The sequence below is a fragment of the Mesocricetus auratus genome, unplaced genomic scaffold, assembly GCF_017639785.1.
Source record: "Mesocricetus auratus isolate SY011 unplaced genomic scaffold, BCM_Maur_2.0 Super-Scaffold_100009, whole genome shotgun sequence".
NCBI classification, from domain to species: Eukaryota; Metazoa; Chordata; class Mammalia; order Rodentia; family Cricetidae; genus Mesocricetus; species Mesocricetus auratus.
The window spans coordinates 47,535,421-47,554,688 of NW_024429193.1; the positions used below are offsets into that span (position 1 = coordinate 47,535,421).

A 19,268-nucleotide genomic window follows, 5' to 3' on the forward strand; every position below is an offset into this window, starting at 1 on the left:
GCAAAAGGATGGGGTCTGTGTGGCTTGGTTAGATGTTTTTAAAGGCAATCCTATGACACAATTTCATACTTTCAACTTCAACCATCCTTTGAAGAGTCTCAAGAAACAGAGAATGTACATAAATTCTCACTTATGTGGTCCCAATTAAAAATAACTTAACTGTAATTTATTTACTTTAAAGTAAGTTGGCAAAACTGGGGGTGATGTTTCAATAAGTAGAATGATTGACAAACAATCATAAGGTGCTGAGTTCAATGCCCAGAACCCATATAGAGCCAGATGCTATAGTGTGTCCAGAATCCCAGTACTCCAATTGAGAAGCGAGAGACAGAGACTGGAGAATCTAAGTAAACTTGGGAATAGCTACCCTAGCTTACACAGTGGGTCAAAAAATCCATTAAACAAGATAGAAAGTAAGGACCAACATCCAAGGATGTCTTCTGACTGCCACATGCATATCATTGCCCATGTGCACATGATGTACACACACACACACACACACACACACACACCAAGAAAGAGGAGGGGTGGGAGCAACAGAGGGAGAGAGGAAATGAGGGGGAGGGAGGAGAGAGATAATGTAAAACTAAATAACTTGGTGGAAAAAAAACCATGTGTACACTATTCAATATAGGTTTTAGATCAGTGTTTCTCAATCTGCAGGCTGTGACCGCTTGGGGTTAAACAACCCCTTCACAGGGGTCACCTAAGACCATTAGCAAACACCAGTATTTACATTGTGATTCATAATAATAGTAGCAGAATTACAGTTATGAAGTAGCAACAAAACTAATTTTATGGTTGGGAGTCACCACAACATGAGGAACTGTATTAAATGGTCACAGCATTAGGAAGGTTGAATCATTTTTTAGATAAATAGCTATTCACTAAATACAGTCCACCTTTTAATAAATTGTAAATGTTTGTGATAAAAATCTAAAGTTTATTAAGTAAAATATACTTCAAATCAGGATATACAAAAACCAACAAACTCAAGGCCCCCTTAGCTGGTGTTCAAAGGACTCTATGTCATTCAGAGTCTTCATAACAAGTGGCTGAAAGTCAACAATGAGAATAATCTGTCTTGGGTTTATAGGAGTTTATATGTTTTAGTTACTTGATCAGAAGAGTCCTAAGAAATAAGAGACGTGAATACATTTTCATTGTATTCAAGTAAACAAAGATACTTTCATGTTACATTTATCCCAAATAGTCAATATTTGTGAATAAAATTCTAAAAGCAACTGGTGTATGCCCAGCTTTATGCCACATGAATGTGTCCAGAAGATATACACTTGAAAAAAGAAGGGCTTAAATATATCTATGATAATTATAACTGTGTAAGCTACAAAGCTAAATTAAACACCCATAAGTACTAGAGGGTGCTATAGAATATTATTTTAACTAGGCAAAGATATGTTACATTTGTTCATGTGGTGGAATATTGCTTTAACTGTGTAAAGGTGTGTTACTTTTGTTTATGCTGCATTTGTTTAAATACGTAAGATATGTTGCATCTGTTTCACCTTGCCTGCCTAAAGCATCTGATTGGTCTGATAAAAAGCTGAACAGTCAATAGTCAGACAGAGAAAGGATAGGTGGGGCTGCCAGGCAGAGAGAATAAAAGGAGGAGAAATCTAGGCTGGAGAAGAGGGAGAACAAGAGAAGAAGGAGAAAAGAGAAGGAGGGAGAAGTCTGGGGCCACCCAAGCAGCAGACATTGTAAATCTGTAGGATATGCAGAAAGAAAGGTAAAAAGCCCCAAGGCAAAAGACAGATAAAGAGAAACAGGTTAATTTAAAAGGGCTTTGTAAGTGTGATTAAGACTCTTCTGACTGAAGGGTACCTGGATTATTCATTCCAATGTGCTCACAGTACTCCAAGGGGAAGTCAAAAGAGGAAAGCAGGGTAAGTTGGTGTTAGGAAAGAAACTGGCAGAATAGAGCTGTTTGCTCTGGTATGGAGCTACAAACAAAGTGTGTGAGTGGCCTCTAGAAACATTGAAGAAATGGGTTTCCCCTGGAGCCTTCCCAAGCTGCACAGCCCCAATGAGCTGTTTTAGATTTGTAAGACAGACTTGTTTTAAGTCATTAAATGTGAGGTAACAAGTTATAGCATGATTAGAAGATACATAACATATAGGTACTATCAGGATACAAGGGGACCAATCAATGTTCACTAAGTAGATGCTGCTTTATGGGGCTGGTTCAAGTCTATCAGTTGGGAACTACCTTTGTATGCAATAGCCATCTCATAAACTAGCATAAAGTTGCGTATTGTTCTGTCACAGATAGGCTTTCTATTGCTGTGAAGAGACTCCATGACCATGGCAACTCTTGTAAAGGAAAACATTTAATTAGGGCTGGCTTTCAGTTCAGAGGCTCATCATCATGGCAGGAAGCTTGGCATGGCATCGTGCAGGCAGACATGGTGCCGGAAAGGGAGCAGCAGAAGTGAATGCCACACTAGGCCTAGCTTCAGCATATGAGAACTCAAAGCCCACCCACACAGTGATATGTTTTCTCCAATAAGGCCACACCTCCTAACAGTGTCAGTCACTATGGGCCAAGCATTCAAACACAAGAATCTATGGGGGTCATTCCTATTCAAACTACCAAAAGAACAGAGGTCAAGTGTTTCTGGTGTCTCTGTGCCTTTTATATTAAAATTTTATTTATTATATATCTGTGTTTTTTTCATGCATGCAGGTGCTTACAGAGGCCAAGGGGGTGTCAGATCCTATGGAGCTGGGGTTGTAGGAGATTGTGAGGCACCTGGTGACAGGAACTGAACTTTATCCTGCAAGAGCAGGAAGCCCTCTTAACCACTGAGCAATTTCCCAAGCCCCTCCTTTTACACTGTTTTAATACATATTTTTTGGACTTTGGCAATTTCATACATGTATATATTTGCATATAGTGGCTTTTGGTCATTTTGACCCTCATTATCTTCTCTTGTCTCCTTCTTTCTCCCACTGAAACTCATCTTCTTCCCACAAAGTCTCCCTCCTACTTTGATGGCTTTGTGTGTGTGCATGGTATGTTTGTATGTGTGTATGTGTTTGTGTGTAAGTTTGTATGTGTGTATTTGTATGTGTCTGTGTGTTTATGTATGTGTGTTTCTTTATGTTTGTAGGGGTTGTGTATTTCTGTGTGTGTTTGTATACATGTTTGTATGTATATATTCAAATCTGTGTGCTTATGTATGCATGGGTGTGTGTAGAATACTAAGTCTAATTATGCTTGTTTACATGAGCACTGGTTATTAACTCCATCTTTAGCATGCAGTTCTCAGTCTTAGAATTGTCCCATAGTCACAAAGTGGATGATTCATGTCCAGTCTAACATCTTTTGTAGTAAGTAGAAAGAAAAGAAAAAAGACAAAAGGAAGGAAGGAAGGAAGAAAAGACGGTTATCAAAGAGGACATGGTGAAACTTTATTAGAAAGACAAATTTTTTTCTAGAAATGTCTAGGAGGTAAGCCAGAACTGTGTTATATAGATATCTCTAGCCCTAATGGAAGACCCAACATAAAAATTAATGTCCCAAATAAAGATGGGATTCTGCCAAGAGTAAGGAATAGGAGACAAGTACAAGTATCTGAAACAATAGACATTTTAGTTGCAGAACCAAAATGCGTGCCACATGAAGAAGTTGCAGACTCCTGTGTGAAGGTGAGAAGGAAGTGTGCTCACTGGTCTTAGCACCTGCATCGCCCCCATCCTAACACCTGCTACACAATGTGAGCAGTATTCACGACATTTTAAAAAGCATGATCCCTCCCCACCACCTCTGTGTGTGTGTGTGTGTGTGTGTGTGTGTGTGTGTGTACCTCTCCTTCCTCTATCACTAAGGAAACTTTTTTCTTGATGATTTTCCTTCTTGAGTCAGGAAGAATCTATGCTGTCCTTTGCCTCACCCTGCCTGTCAATTTCATGGTGGCAGAGATTTGGCAAGAACTAGCTAATGCCTTGGGTCACACATTCTCTTTTGCCAAGTCAAGATTCAAATTCTGACCAACCAAGCTGGAATTCTGATAAATATAATAATGCTGATGCTTCTAGTCCCTAAGATTTATAATAGTTAGTCATGTAACAAAAATTAGCCAAGTGTTTTTCTTGGAGTCAGTTTTCCCCAGCAACAGAATGAGATGCTAAGGTATGTGTGGGCATGGACGGGAGTGAGTTCAGAGAGGCAGCAAGGAGACTAATGACCTGAGAGTGCCTGAGCAAAGGGTGTTTGCAAGGCAGGCTCTAGCTCCAGGAAGTATTTCACAGTCGTAGTCTGAAGGAGATAGTCTGAAGATCCACTTCTCTGACTGGTATTGGGATCAAGGAAGCAAACTATGCTGTCATAGGATTCAAAGTTTAAATCCCAGTCCAATGCCACCAATTCAGCTGCTGAGTCCAGTATGAAGAGGGATTAGTAGAAAATGCCAGACCATTAAGACAGGAAAACTATGAAAAACTTGGAAACATGAGGCCTTGGGGAAACACAAATGGCCACAATATAGTATTTTGTGGCACCCTAGTACTATATCTGTTCTCTGTAGTTTCACAGAGTGTGTATTCAGTGTATTCAGAAATATCTTAAGGAAGGTATAGTCTTAAAGTCACCATAGTTCAAGAGTGGAGAGAAGATATAAAAGGCCACCAGAAAACTATATTAAAGCCAACAGTGGAACTCTGAACAAATTTTGTGTTTTCTGTGATGATGGTCACTAAATTATCACAGCAGAGACTTGCTGGCTACTTATCAATTCTGCCCCCTCCTAGTCCCACAGCTAGTTAATACTCAGCTCTGTCCCTGTTTGGTAGAACCATGCGACTGGTCAATGGAATAAGGGCAGATATAATGTAGTCCAGTCTATATATGGTTCATTTAAAACTTCATGATTTGGGTGGTGGTGGTAGCACATGCTTTTAATTCCAGCACTTGGGAGGCAGAGGCAGGCAAATCTCTATGAGTTTAAGGCCAGCATGATCTACAAAGTGAGTTCCAGGACAGGCTCCAAAGCCACACAGAGAAAACCTCTCTCAAAACAAGCAAACAAACAAAACAAAGAAACGACAACAACAATAAACTTCATGATTCTCTGCACTCTCTGTTTCTTTTCTTCTCTAAAAGCTGTGTAGAACAAAAATCTAGGGGACTTGGGAGATGGCTCTGTGGTTAAGAGCACTAGCTGCTCTCCCAGAGGACCAGGGTTCAATTTGTAGTCACATGGCAGGTCACGCCTGTCTGTAACTCCAGTTCCAGGGATTCTAACACTCTCACACAAACATACATGCAGGCAAAACACCAGTGCACATAAAATAAGAATTAAAATTATTTAAAAATTCTAAGACTATACCAGAGAGTAGAAGCAGAAGACATATATGATATCTCCAAACACCACACAGAAAGCCATCAGTCAAGCACAAACTCCTTTGATGGGCTTTGAAGGAGTAAAACTTAAACCTGCTTTGTATTAAACAACTGAGATCTGACAATATGTCTTATTACAGCAGCTAGCATTCTTTGCCTAAATAATATAAGCATACATATTTAGATCTAATGGTTAATAATAATTTAACAGTTCTCACGCACATTGAACTACTACGTTTCAAAGCATGAGGGATAGCACACCAGCCAAATGATTGTGACAGAGTACAATGACTGTAGTGTGATACTTAGAAAGATAAGACTTATAACCCAGTACTGAAAGGATGTGTCTCGTTAATACACAACAAAGGACAAGAAGGAAGACTAAGAAACAGCAAGATTCCAGATTTCATTCATGGTCCTCATAAAGAATGAAGCCCTGAAACTGGGACCAGAAAGTTACATGACAATAGGAGGAAAGAGCCTCAAGCCACGGGAGAGATCTTTAGAGTTTTCCTGATATTTTGCTTTCTTTTGTTTTTTTCAGAGCCAAGAACCAAACCCACGGCCTTGCACTCTACCACTGAGCTGAACTGATGTTTTTAATGCATTGGGCTCAAAACTGGATCAAGAGAGCGGACCAGCATGTACCTGACAACATCTCCACTAGATCCCACTAAAATAAAATAAATGTCTACAATACTGGGCCCCAAAATTATAGCTTCAAAATAGTGCTTGCTCATAGGCGACCTGGTAAGGCTGGGATTACATTTTCACTGTGCCCAAATTAGTGTCTTCTCTGTCACATTGTGTCTGTGTTCTCTGCCTACAGGTGAGCTTCTCCATTTATTCCTCCTCCTCTTTCTTCTCCTGTCACCTCTCCCCCTTCCCTTTTATATGCTTGTCAATGCTCTTTCTTACCTGTCTTCCATTCCCTATTGCCTTCTAAATACTAACAAATGACCACCACCACCAAAATAATAATAATAATAATAATACAAAAACAAAGTAAATCTTCCCAAAGCCTGAAGTAGGGCCATTCTTTCTTAAGAACCAAACTTGGAGCAGCAGGAAGCAAAAGCACCATTGAGTGAGACACATTTAGTAATTAGGACAGTGAGATCCACTGTAGACCCTGCCAGGAAAGAGAAAACTGGTTTTGCTGAGTTTTGGTGTTCAGCTTGGAAGTTGAAAATCCATTTTCCAGATTAATAGCAGGTGTAACAGGCTGGGTTGATTGAATACAGCAAAAAGAAAGAGTAACAATAGCAAATTCAATTAGGGACACCAGCTTGTGAAGTTTATGATGACCTATGTCATCCAGATTTCATCTGTCTTATGCACAGAGCAAAAGGACAAGATAAATTGCTTAAAACTGGGAATTCTGGCTGGGTATCCTTCAAGTCTTTAATTATAGCATTAATCTCTGCTATCCCTTTGGTGTCTGGTATTATTTCTGGTTCATAGAGTTGTCTTTTCTACCACAATAAAGCATAAACTACTGCAGGGTCTTAGCCCAACCACGGAAGGCTGAGCTGGGTCTAGTCAAGCAGGAACTTATTACCAAGCATCTTTTAAAGGAAAAACCGCAGAGCAGGAAAACAGCCAGCCAGTGGTTTTAAAGGTCAGCCTATCATAGGCCTAGGGCCCTAAGCTCTGGCTAGTGAACACGAGCTGTTCATGCAGTAACCTCATCTGGTTCAGTCTAAGCAACCAATCATCTTTTTTGTAAACAGCTCAGGATTCACCCATCTGACTTCCCCTCAGCACCATCTTTGACTGGCTCATGTGCCCTACATGCTACAGGTCAGAGTGAATACTTTGATGATTGCTCAGTATATTTCTTCCAACACTCTATTCAGAGCACATTAAAATAACCACAGGGTAGACCTGTGGACCCACTAAGCTCACCATGACAGGGATTTGTGGGTATCTAATGTCTCTGTTAGCCAAAATGGCCCATGTTATACAGTGATATCAACTGACTCCAAATACCAGGATCTTGCTAAAACAAAGGACAGCTTCCTGTTCATGTTACACATCCATCACAGACTGGGTGTGACAGCAGCCTGCACTGCCTTCCCTCTGGGATTCAGGCTGCCGCCGTGATGGGGACCCCTGATGATCTTATAGGAAAAAAACATGACAAGGATACAGCACCTGGAGGCTCTTGCCCACTGACCTGCCTACTTATCATCACTTAAAGGGGTCAAGGCAGCAGCTTATGTGGTGTCACAGAATCCTTCTGTCTTGAAGATACTACAGAGAGCAAAAAACGGAGTATCAGGCAAACAGAAGTTAAGTTTACTACTTTGTCTGACCTGAATGAACTTTGACCTTAACTAGTGGACCACAATGACCTTTTTGAATGTTAGGAATTAATGTCAGCTGTGGGTCAATTATAGTACTTCCAGAAAAATCTGAGACCTACATTGCACAGCTGTAAGCTTATCACAGGGTTTGGTTCTCCAGAGACAAGCCTTTCCTTCCAGTCAAGGCTTTCAGAGGTAAGGGGCCAGGTTCAAGTCTGGAAACGGAATGATGTTGACTCTCCATCCGTGATTAAGACTCTGCTCACAGACCTGGAAGATTTCTGTTTATTTGATACATAATGTCTTGAGGGAGCTCCTCTCTTTTTATCATCATAAGAAATGCCTGCTGCCAGGCTATTCTGGTTATCACTAATTAGTCTCACTTTGTCAGCGGCTGCTGTCACCTCCGCCCTATTACTCCGAAATCCATCAGTCACATTTACACTGAGAAGCCCATTTATGAAGCAGCATCTGCAGTTGCTGACCCCAGCCTTCAAAGTCACAATGGAAAACTTCCCAAGAAAAAACTGGGACCCTGTCCGCTGTCCCTCCCACAAGTGTAACACAGCTTAATCAAACTGAGTAACCCTTATCCCAAATACTTGAGTCAAGAGTGTTTGGGACCTAGGATTTGGGAAAATTTACAAATGCATAATGAACTATTAGATTATGAGATTCAACCTGATCAAAATCCATTCATGCTCTATAAGCAACTTATACAACTTTCCCAAACATAATTTTATATATTTCTAGTGATACTCGATCTTTGCATAACCCACCACACGGGAGCAATTGTAGAATTTTCCGCTATGACAAATTTTTGTAATAAAAAAATTTGTATTCTGGAGCATTTTAGATTTGGGGGTTTTGAACTAGGGATACCCAATATCCTCTGAGACTTTGGTTAAGGCAGAAAAAGAATGTATTGCTTTCTAGAGCTGCTGTAAAGCACTACAGTCTGGGATTACCATCCGGGGCTGCCATCAAGCACTGTTCACTAGGTGGCTAAAACAAAAAGAAATTTACCTTTGTAATTATAGTTCTGCCACCTGAAAATCAAATTAAGCTAGGATTGCTTTCTCCCGAGGCCCCTCTCCTTGGTTCACAAATGAATGCTTTTTTATTATGCCCCCAGGTGTCCCTTCTGTGTGGCAGCCCTGCTGCGTTTTGCTAATCCACCACAAGTCTATTGGAAAAAGGTCCCACCTTTATGGCTTTGTCTAACCTTAATGACATATTTAAAAACCATTTCCATCAAATTAATAACCTCCAATTGCCTTTAAAGGCTATGTCTTCCCATAAAATCAACATTGAGGCTTGGGGATTCACAATAAGGATTTGTGGAGGACACAGCTCAGTCCATAATAGTCTTTCTTAAATAGCATCTTGACTTTCACTGACAGGATAGTAAATTCAACCTGGTTTACATTTCTTCAGTATGCAAAATTCATTTTTGGTCACATATTTGATTACATTTGGTACTTTGAAGTTTTTAGCGTTTTGTTACTCCAAAAGACAGTATTTTTAAGTCAGTCACAGGAACTCTATGATTTTCTGACAGTTGTTTTAGATAAATGTTTTCAAACTCTGGGGTCATCATTACTTTCTGTGATCTTTATTTTGTGCTCAGAAATACTCATCCCACCTACAGTCCCTGTAGACTTCACCACAAAAGTATATAAATGTAAAAGCACCTACTTGGTCCCTTTCTTTTAAGGTTAAGTACTTCAATCTATGCAAGTAACTTCCATAACTCTCTTGCTATGAACTGCTAATATTTCAGAAATCGCTGTTAGCTCCTTTCATCTCTAATAGCTTAACCTTCCTTCCCATTTTCAAGGCTTTATTAAAGCCACTCTTGGTAAGTGTTACTCACATTAGAATCTGTCCTAGCAGGAAATGGTTTCAGACACTGGTGTGAAATTGTTAAAATTGCCAGAAGGATCATACCCAGAAACCAGGAAACCGTACAGATGTTCATACAGCTGCTTGTGAAGAGTAGCTGATGTGAGAGAGCTGCTGAAGTTTGTATTCGTCTGTCACTACTCCTGATGGAAGAAGATTAAGCCCTATTTCACTTCCTCCTACATGCCTGTGAGTGCCTCTCATTGACCTCCTCCAAACAGAACCCTGCTGGCAAAGGGTTCAGGGAGCTACATCCTCAGTCTTGCAGCCTCCCTCTCACAGGAGGAGACTGGGGAAGGTACTAGATGCAAACAGACATACGTATATTTATCTCTAGAAATTACTGGAAATAGCCTTCATGAAAATGAAGGGTTAAATAAAGGATCATCATGAAATCCTAGAAACTAAGAGTTTGAAACACAAGAGAAATAAAATAATTTCCCAGAATGATGACGAAAAGAAATTCCAAAACAACTGCTGTGCCAGTGCTCAGAGAGTACCCAGTCCCGGTTAGAAGACAGGCGAAGGACAAAGATGAAACGCAAGGAATACAAATGGATAGAACCCAGCCTGCGTTGAAAGGATTTTGACAGCACTCTTGGAAAGACAAGGAAGAATTGGGGTAGGCAAAGACATGTTTAAAACAAACAACAATGCAATCATTAACTCCAGGGGAAATCAAAACTGTGCATTACTTAGCTAGTGATAATATTATAGTCATAAAACTAAAACCACTAACTCTCATTAATCAAATGTTTATTATAATTATATTGAAATGGAGAGAAAGACAGGTCAAGGTGGTAATAAAAGAAAGTAAAATTTTCTCCCATTGTGATAAAAGGTATAGTTTCATTCAAAAGAAGATAAATCTCTAAAAATGTAATATGATCATTTGTATTTCAGAGATGAAGGTGCATACTAGGATAACCAAAAGATATTAAAATGGTTTATTCTAGGACATTATTAATGGAGGTAGGAAAGGTGAGAAAAGGTGAGTGCCAATCTTTGTTGTGAACCTTGCAGAATTATCTGACTAGTTAAACTGTCCATATGAATTAGCTAAATACACAGTACAGTAATTGCTTTTCAGACACTGGATGGAGGCTGAGAAAATAGGGACACAAACTGTAACTTTAATACTCCTGTGGTTACCTGGAGGCCTTGTTTGAAATACACACCAGTAGACATGGGGTAGAAATCTAGACTTTTGTATTTCTTTCATGTTACCAAGTGATCTGAAGGCTGCTGGCTGGAGCACAGATCAGTCATACCTTGGGTACCAACGCTGGATACTGTTCTTTGTCTCAGCAAACAGGAGAGATGGAGAAGCAGTTAGGGATGCCAATGATTAAAGCAGAGCTGCATGAGCAGCGCTGTTGAAAACTCCTGACTATCTTCCCACTCTCTTTTCAGTCTGAAAGCCTACTCACACTTTGAGACCTGCTTCACAGGTCATTTCTTTTCATTTCCCCAGTCTCTGCAGCTCCCAGTCCCTAGCAACATTAGTTCCCAGCTTAAGGGTTCCCCCCAGAGCTCTCCCAAAGCATGTGCTCCATTGGTAATTTGCTTTAGAAGTGGGAACAAAAAAAAATCATATTTTCCCTAAACCTTTATAGTCCTTTAATTTAGCATCAATATTATGAATGTCAACATTTCAATAAATATTTTGAAGCAACAAATCACCAATGACAACATAGTCACAAATTTTAGTAAGGGAACTAATTAGAAGACAGACAGATACATGTTCGTTGGAACAAGCAAGAGATTTCTTTAATTGGGAGAAGTTGAGGGCCGTGTAAATTCCCTTTAAAAATTCCATGAGTCTATGTCCTGGATATTATAAAATAATGATTTACAATGGGTGTATGTTATATTCTCATTAATTTTTTAATTAAGGAACTTTTTTTAAACTTCAAACATATCTAGTACAGTTGACTTTTTAAATAATGCATTTTTAATGTTTTTGTTTTCTGTGAGACAGATGTCACTATGTAGACCAGGCTGGCCTCAAGGTTGAGAACCCCCTTTCTGTCTACCCTATGCTGGGATTTGAAGCATGTACCGCCATACTCAGCTCTAAAGAAAAGAAAGAGGGCCTTAGCTCAAGGTCACACTGAAAAGTTCCAGCTTCCACAAACCAAATTGACCTCCAACTGGCAGCCTCTGCACCCTAAATTATATGAGCATAAAATAGACAATGATCATTCTGCTTAGGGCAAAATCCTGATAGTCACAATAAGCAAGTGAATTTAGGGACATGCCCTGATGGCATAATTTTTTAAATCAAATCTTGATATTAATTATAAGTATATAAAACAATACATCTTACATGTGTTTTAAGAAATAGAAAGGCTTATGTAAATGCTTCATTTTTAAAGGAATATCATCAGCAAATCTGACAACAAATTTTGTAGAGCATGTAGAGAGAAATGAACCCTTACTCACTGTTGATTGGAGTGCAAATTATTAGAGAGATGTGGAAAGCAGTTTGAAGAGTGCTCAAAAGTTTAAGATAGAAAAGCCATAGAATTCATTTATTTTACTCCCGGCATGTAACCAAAGAACTCCATTCTACACAGAGATAGCAAAGAACAACCTAGTTGTCCATCACCAGATGAATGGATAATGAAATACATACATACATACATACATGTATACAATATTCCACTTTAAAGAAAAAGTGAAGTTCTTCCCAGTTCCTCTTCACCTCCCCTCCCATCAAATCCACACCCTTTCTGTTTCTCTTTAGAAAACAAACAGGCATCTAAGGAATAATAACAAAATAAAATACAATCAAATAAAGCAAAAAACAAATGAGCAGAAGAAAAAAGAGACAAAGAAAAGGCACAAGAAATATATATAGACTCACACACACACAGAGGAATCCTGCAAAAACACAGAATTGCAAGCCATAATATATATTTGAAAAGAAGCTATAATGCTTTAAAAACAGAAGCCTTGATTCAACATTATGAGATAAAAAACCTCCAAACATATTGCTGAGTTCATTTTGTGTTAGCCATCTTCTTCTGGGTACAGGGCCTGCCCTTAAGAGTGGTTTGTTTCCCCACTGAGACTCCCTTGGAAGAAATTAAGTTTTCATTTACAAGTGGTTATCAATTGGAGATCGTTTCTGGGTTAGGGATCAGGCAATGTGTCTACTTCTCCTTTCAGATCTAAGACCCCATAAGTGCAGACTTGTACAGGCCTGTGCATGCTGCCTTAGTCTCTGTGAGTTCCTATGTGCACTGGTCTTGTTCTATTTAGAAGGTTTTGTTTCCTTGGTGTCCTCCATCTCCTCTGGCCTCCTCTTCCACAGAGTTCCTTGAGGCTGAGGGAAGGGATTTGATAGGGACATTCCCTTTTAGAGACAAGTATTTGAAGATCTCTCACTCGATACATATTTTCTGGCTGTGGGTCTCTGCTGCAATCTGCTGCATAGTTTTTAAATGAAGTTCATTTAAAGAATAAGAACAAGTAGAGAATATGACAGTCATACTGAAGATGGAGATATGTGTCCCACCTGGTCCCATAGGGCTTAGGCTTCTCACTGGCTAGCTCTCTCTTAATTATTAACCCATTTCTGTTAAACTATGTATTGCCATGAAGCTGTAACTTACCCATAATTCGGCATGTTACTCCTTCCGCAGCATGGCGTCTCCCTGACGGCTTCTCCCTGCCTTCCTCTCCCCAGAATTCTCTTCATCCGGTAGCCCCACCTATACTTCCTGCCTAGCTACTGGCCAATCAGTGTTTTATTCATCAACCAATAAGAGAAACATATACAGAAAGACATCCCCCCTTCAGTCATTCAGCTAGTACTAACAGGTGAAAAATGCAGCCCTCAGGTGGGTGTGCTGTTCCAAATGCAGACATCTGCAGGTGTGAGAATAAATGACAATGATTAGAAAAGGATTAGGAAATGTGATACTTTGTCGTCACTCCTATGGTAGTGAAGAAGCTGGAGCAATAGGTGTCCATCACCTGCCAAAGTTTAGACATGAGTTTGTATTCAAAGGTGTAAAAGTCAGCTTATAGACCAGACATTCCTTAGTGAATCTGTGACTGGAGGCACATTAAAATCACAAGCTCCTTTAAATTGACTGGTGTTCAAGTCCCACAGGGATTCTGACTTGTCAGACCCAGACTAGGCCATGGTTCAGTGTTGGTAAGCTGCTTGGGAGCAGTTTGAACAAAAGAGCAGCAAAATATTAAACCTGTCATTGTTCAAATTTACTGAAAAAATAAAATTGCTTCCTTACTGCCCTCAGTAGATTCAGAGGCCATTCTATTACCCTTCATGCCAGATTTCCACCATTCTAAACTGTGGGTTGTAAGACATGTTCTCCACAAGTCATTTGGCACGGTGGAGAGAAACCCATTATGCTGAATATATATACTCAACTTCAAGGAGCAGCTTTATTTCAAAAACACTAACTTATAAATATGTGTTCAAATGTCAAAGAAATGTGGTGATTTCCCTTTAACTTTGAATTGTTATTGCCTATGACAGGATCCCTCTTCCTCTCACTACAAGGCCACAAGCCTATTGATACAGCAAACTGGCACGGTAAGGCTTTGGGATCCCACCCATTCTAAAAGCTAGTTGGGTTGGTCAGTTATTTTGGTGTGTGTGGATGAAACAAAAAACAAACAAGAACGAGAACCTTCTGCAGATCATCCTTAGACCCTAATGAACTTAGAGAACCCTCCTGGTACTCGGTGTGCATGAAAGGGTGGAGTTCCTGGTGCTGAGAGCATTCCTCTCTCATCTCCCTGATTGGTGGCTCTCTACTGCATCATAATTACCTGGAGGACAGCTGTCACACGCATTGTTGAACTCCACCCCCAAATTCTAGACATGGCAAGTCTGATGTCTTGATTCCTAGGTGAGAGCATTTAGTAAGAAGCCAGCCCTTTGAAAGGACGACGACCATCCCTTGTTCGTCACAATCTCATTAGGATACTAAATTCTCCATCCCAGAAATGTCTCCAGCCACCATATTTGAACATGTATTGTTAAAAAGCATAACCTTGAACTGAGTGTCCTCAGGAGAGTGCAGGCCCAAGCCCCTTCCAACATGGATGTAGGTATGTTCCCCAGTAAAATCCCTTGCCTGCTGAGTATCCACTATCTCTCCTTGCTTGCTGCAAGTAGTAAGACATTCATTGCTCTTTGGTTTTGTGCCCACCAAGGGCTGGATCCCTAAGCTCTATTGCAGGGCTTGACTCTAGCATTATACTTCGGATACATCTAGTAATGCTAATAGACCTGGCCCTGACACTGTGTTCTTGGCTTTAACTTTGAGTATGATACTCTTATTATGTGTCACATGTAATGCTATGTTAGATACAGAAGACAAAAACGGAGAAGAAATAATCAGAATCACCATGGCTACATTATGTGGTATAACTCAAGGATTTCTTCCTTAATGCCTTAACACACTCCCTCTCCCTCTCCGTCTCCGTCTCCCTCTCTGTCTCCCTCCCTCCCCCTCTGTTAATTCAGCCTTATCTATAAAAGGTCCTAGGAATGAGCCTTCCTATTACAGTGGAACATAAAACAATATTTGCATCTTTTAACACAAAATGTGATACTTACCCAAAAGATGAGCTATGACCTGAAGTGTCCCTCCGAAAACCACATCTGACTGACTTACAAGTCTGGAATTGTGGAGAGCTTGGAGGCTGCACACCATGGGCTGTCTTCAGCTTCCTTATCAGTCATGTATTTTCCATCTGTTTGAGTAAACAACCCTGACTATTAGATGAGATCCTTTTCAAAAGGTAACAGTGGACTTCAACCCAAAGGCTAAGTATATTAGCAGATAGCATCTTGATCTACAGCAGATACTAACTGGGTGGGGTTGTCCCTGACTCTTTTACCTGCTCTTATGACTCTTTTCCTCCTAGTGAGTTGCCTTGTGCAGCCTTAATATGAGAGTTTGTGCCTAGTCTTATTGTGTCTAGGCTTGTTCTCTTCTGAAGGGAAACGGAGAGCAGTGAATCTGGAGGAAAGGAGAGATTGAGGGGGAGAACTGGGAGGAGGGAAGGGAGGGGAGGCTGCAATTGGAATGTGTTGCATGAGAAGAGAATAAATAAAAATACCTCAATTTATGACTTTCTCTTTTCTTTTACTATAAAAAGCCCACAAAATTGTGACCATATTAGTATTTTGGGCCATGGATACTTAGATTTGGCTCCCAAAAAACTATTATTCCCTTTGAGGTGATCGCTCACTTTGTGTCAATGCCAAAATTTCATATTTCACAAGACGAAGAGAGCTACCTCTGCTGCTGTTTTCTTCTTCCCCTTTCTCTCCCTACTTGCTTTCCTCCTCCTCCTCCTCTCCCTCCTGTCTTTCTTGTCTTCCTCAAGAAAATGGGACTCAGTCTACCACAAGACCCAGCAATTCCACTCTTAGGCATATACCCAAAAGATGCCCATTCATACAACAAGGATGTCTGTTCCACTATGTTCAGAGCAGCATTATTTGTAATAGAACCTGGAAGCAACCTAGATGCCTCACAACTGAAGAGAGGATAGAGGAAAAAAATGGAATATTGAAATTTGCAGGCAAATGGATGGCACTAGAAGAAACCATCCTGAGTGAGGTAACCCAGTCACAAAAAGACAAACATGGTATTCACTCACTCATATATAGATTTTAGACATGGATCAGGGAAGTGCCAGCCTACAATCCAATTGCCAGTGAGTCTGGGAAACAGGGAGGTTCCCAAGAGAGTATGCATGATACCCCAAGAAGGAAAATGAGGCAAGATCTCCTGAGCAGATTGGGAGCATGGGGAGAGGGGAGAGGGAACCAGGAAAAAGAGAGGGAGAGAGAAGGGGAGAGGAAGACATGGGGAGAAGAAAGGTTGAGTCGGGGGAAGAACAGAGGAGAGCAGGATGAGAGATACCATAATAGATCGAGTCATTATAGGTTTGCAGAGGGTGCTGACACTAGTAAGATTTCCAGAGATCTACAAGGATAACACCAGCTGGAAAACTAAGCAATAGTGGAGAGACTACCTTAATAGCCCCTCCCTGATAATGGGATTGAGGACTACCTTAAATGCCACCTTAGAACCTTCATCCAGTGACTGATAGAAGCAGAGGCAGATACTCACAGCTAAACACTGAACTGAACTCCTGGAACCCAGTGACAGAGATGGAGGAGTGATGAGCAAAAGGGTCAAGACCATGCTGGTGAAACCCACAAAGACAGCTGACCTGACAAGAGGGAGCTCTTGAACCCCAGACTGATGGCTGAGAGACCAGCAGGGGACTGATCCAGACCCCCTGAATGTAGTGTCAGTGAGGAGGCCTTGGTAATCTCTGGGTGCTTGGGTAATAATCAGTGTTTACCATGGTTTATGAATGAACTTTGGGAGCCCATTCCACATGGAGGGATGCTCTCTCAGCCTGGACACACAGGGAAGGGCCTAGGTCCTGCCCCAGATGAAATGACAGATTCTGGAGATCCCTCAGGGAGGGCCTCACCCTCCCTAGGGAGTGGTGTGGGGACTGGGTAGGAGGTTGTGGGGCTTGGTGGAAGGGTGGGAGAGGGAGCAGGGATTGACATGTTAAGCAAGTATGTTTCTAATTTAAATTAAAAAATATAATGAAAACCCCTCAAAAAAATAGAGCCAGCCCTGGGGCTACACTTGAAGACCACTGTTCTGGAGCTTTCTTAGGCACAGGATACCCAGCATGCAAGGCCATAACCCACAGTGGTGGGAAAACACCTCCCTTATTTAGACTTAGTGATAAGCACATGATGGTCTTTGTACATAATGGTACATTTTTAAGTTGTGTACCTATTTCAAAGAACCCATGTCCTTAGGAAGCTGCAATCATATAACTTATGCTGCGTGTTCATGGGAATAAGCATTAAGATTGGCATCTTGTGTTACTGTCCTGTGGTTGAAAACATAGGTTGTTTATACCCAAGAGAATATGGACACTAAGCCATATCTTTGTTCTTTCCACTGTTTTTTTTTAATTATCCTATCATTCAATGCTAAATGACCAGTGACAAAAAGGAAATTGTTGGTTCCTGGAAACTTTTATGATTAGCCATTGCGGGTGGTAATTTTTAGCGCAGACCTCATACAACAATAACCCCACCAGCTAACTGTGTCTGGCTCCTAAGTTGAGAGAGGGGACAAACAACCGCAGGAGGCTTGAGCCCACATCTCCTTCCGTCCTCCTCTCGGAGACTGCCCCCTGTCCAGCCTTTAAACACCGGCTTCTTTGCCCAATCTATCCAGTCGTGCTCCCCCGCACCTCCAAAAGAACTGAATTCAAGCGAACCTTGCCAGGGTCTCATGTTTGTGTGGTTAACTCCAGCAGATAATTAGCATAGCAAGAAGTTTCCAAAACCCTTGGAATGGGGTGTAGGGTGACACATCACCACAAGCATGTATATTTTACAACCCAGTTATAGACATCTAGTTCTTCAAACAGCATTCGTTCCGAGATTACTTTCACTCTTAATGAGCACATAGTAACAGGTTTTCTTATGGTATTTTCAAACAGTTCCGGTTGATTCACCCCCACCATCCCTCAGTTCTCTCCGCCTCCCCATTTGTCCCCTCCCACCAGCAGCCCCTCCCTTTCCACTCCCACATGAAATGTGTAAGATGTTCTATCCTTAAAGCCTCTCTTCCTTAAAGCCTCAGTTTCCACACCACGAGCCCCTTTCTGGTTTCATGACCTCCACCCACCTTCACCCCCACAGAAGTACATATGTGTACAAACTAGAAAATAGATCTGCAAGCAAGAGGGAGCATACAGGTTTTTTTCCATCTGACATGAGTGGCCTTATTTAATACATATTTTCCGGGTCTATTCACTTTCCTGAAAATTTCATAATACATTTTTAAGAGTTGAATAATATTTCATTGTGTAAATATACCACATTTCTGTTACCCATTCATCTGTTGGTGGACATATAGGCTGATTCTATTTTCTTGTTATCATGAAGAGAGTATCAATAAGCATGGGTATGCAAGTGTTTCTCTCTCTGTAGTAGGATATAACTCTTTGGGTAGGTGTCCTTGAGTAGTATAGCTGGATCCTAGATAAATCTACTTTTACTTTTTTTTGAGAAACCTGCACACTGGTTTTCATAGTGGCTTCACCAGTTTACACTCCCACCAACAGTAAGTAATAGCCTAATAAAATGCTGTCACTTCTTTTCTTGACTATAGCCATTCTGGTTGGAGTATTTGACAGGAAAACATTTAACATCCTTTATTTTACCTATGGAAGTATGCATAACACAACAGTTATCCATGTAACCCCTTCTGTAGAATGCCCTCCTTGAGTTCCTTATTCCAATCCAACCAAAGCTCAGTACCCATTGGCCAAGCTCTCCCTATCCCCCTTCCCATCTACTCTCCCCAGCCACTGGTGACCACCATTCTTCTTCCCAGACTTATGAGACCAACATTTATAGTCCACAAATAAATGACATCATAAGATCATATGGTCCTTATCTTTCTTCTATGATTTTGTTGACTATATTTCTGTGCCTTTGAGCTAGAATTCTTCTCCTTCTTCTATCCCTATTATTCTTAGGTTTGGTCTTTTCATCATGTCCCAGATTTCCTGGTTTTGTGTTAAGACTTGGTGGGATTTAACATTTTCTTTGACTGATGAATCTATTTCCTCTATTGTAGAGG

At 40.7% G+C, this 19,268-nt stretch overlaps 1 long non-coding RNA gene across 1 annotated transcript in view; it reads right to left on the reverse strand.

Annotated features, from left to right (window-relative positions):
• The window catches only part of LOC121142351, a 34,652-nt gene extending 19,339 nt beyond the window's left edge, over positions 1 to 15,313 (reverse strand). Inside the window, exon 1 of the long non-coding RNA XR_005879349.1 lies at positions 15,182 to 15,313. This is a non-coding gene — a long non-coding RNA (uncharacterized LOC121142351). The remainder of the gene's footprint in view (positions 1 to 15,181) is intronic.
• Positions 15,314 to 19,268: the final 3,955 nt, after the last annotated feature.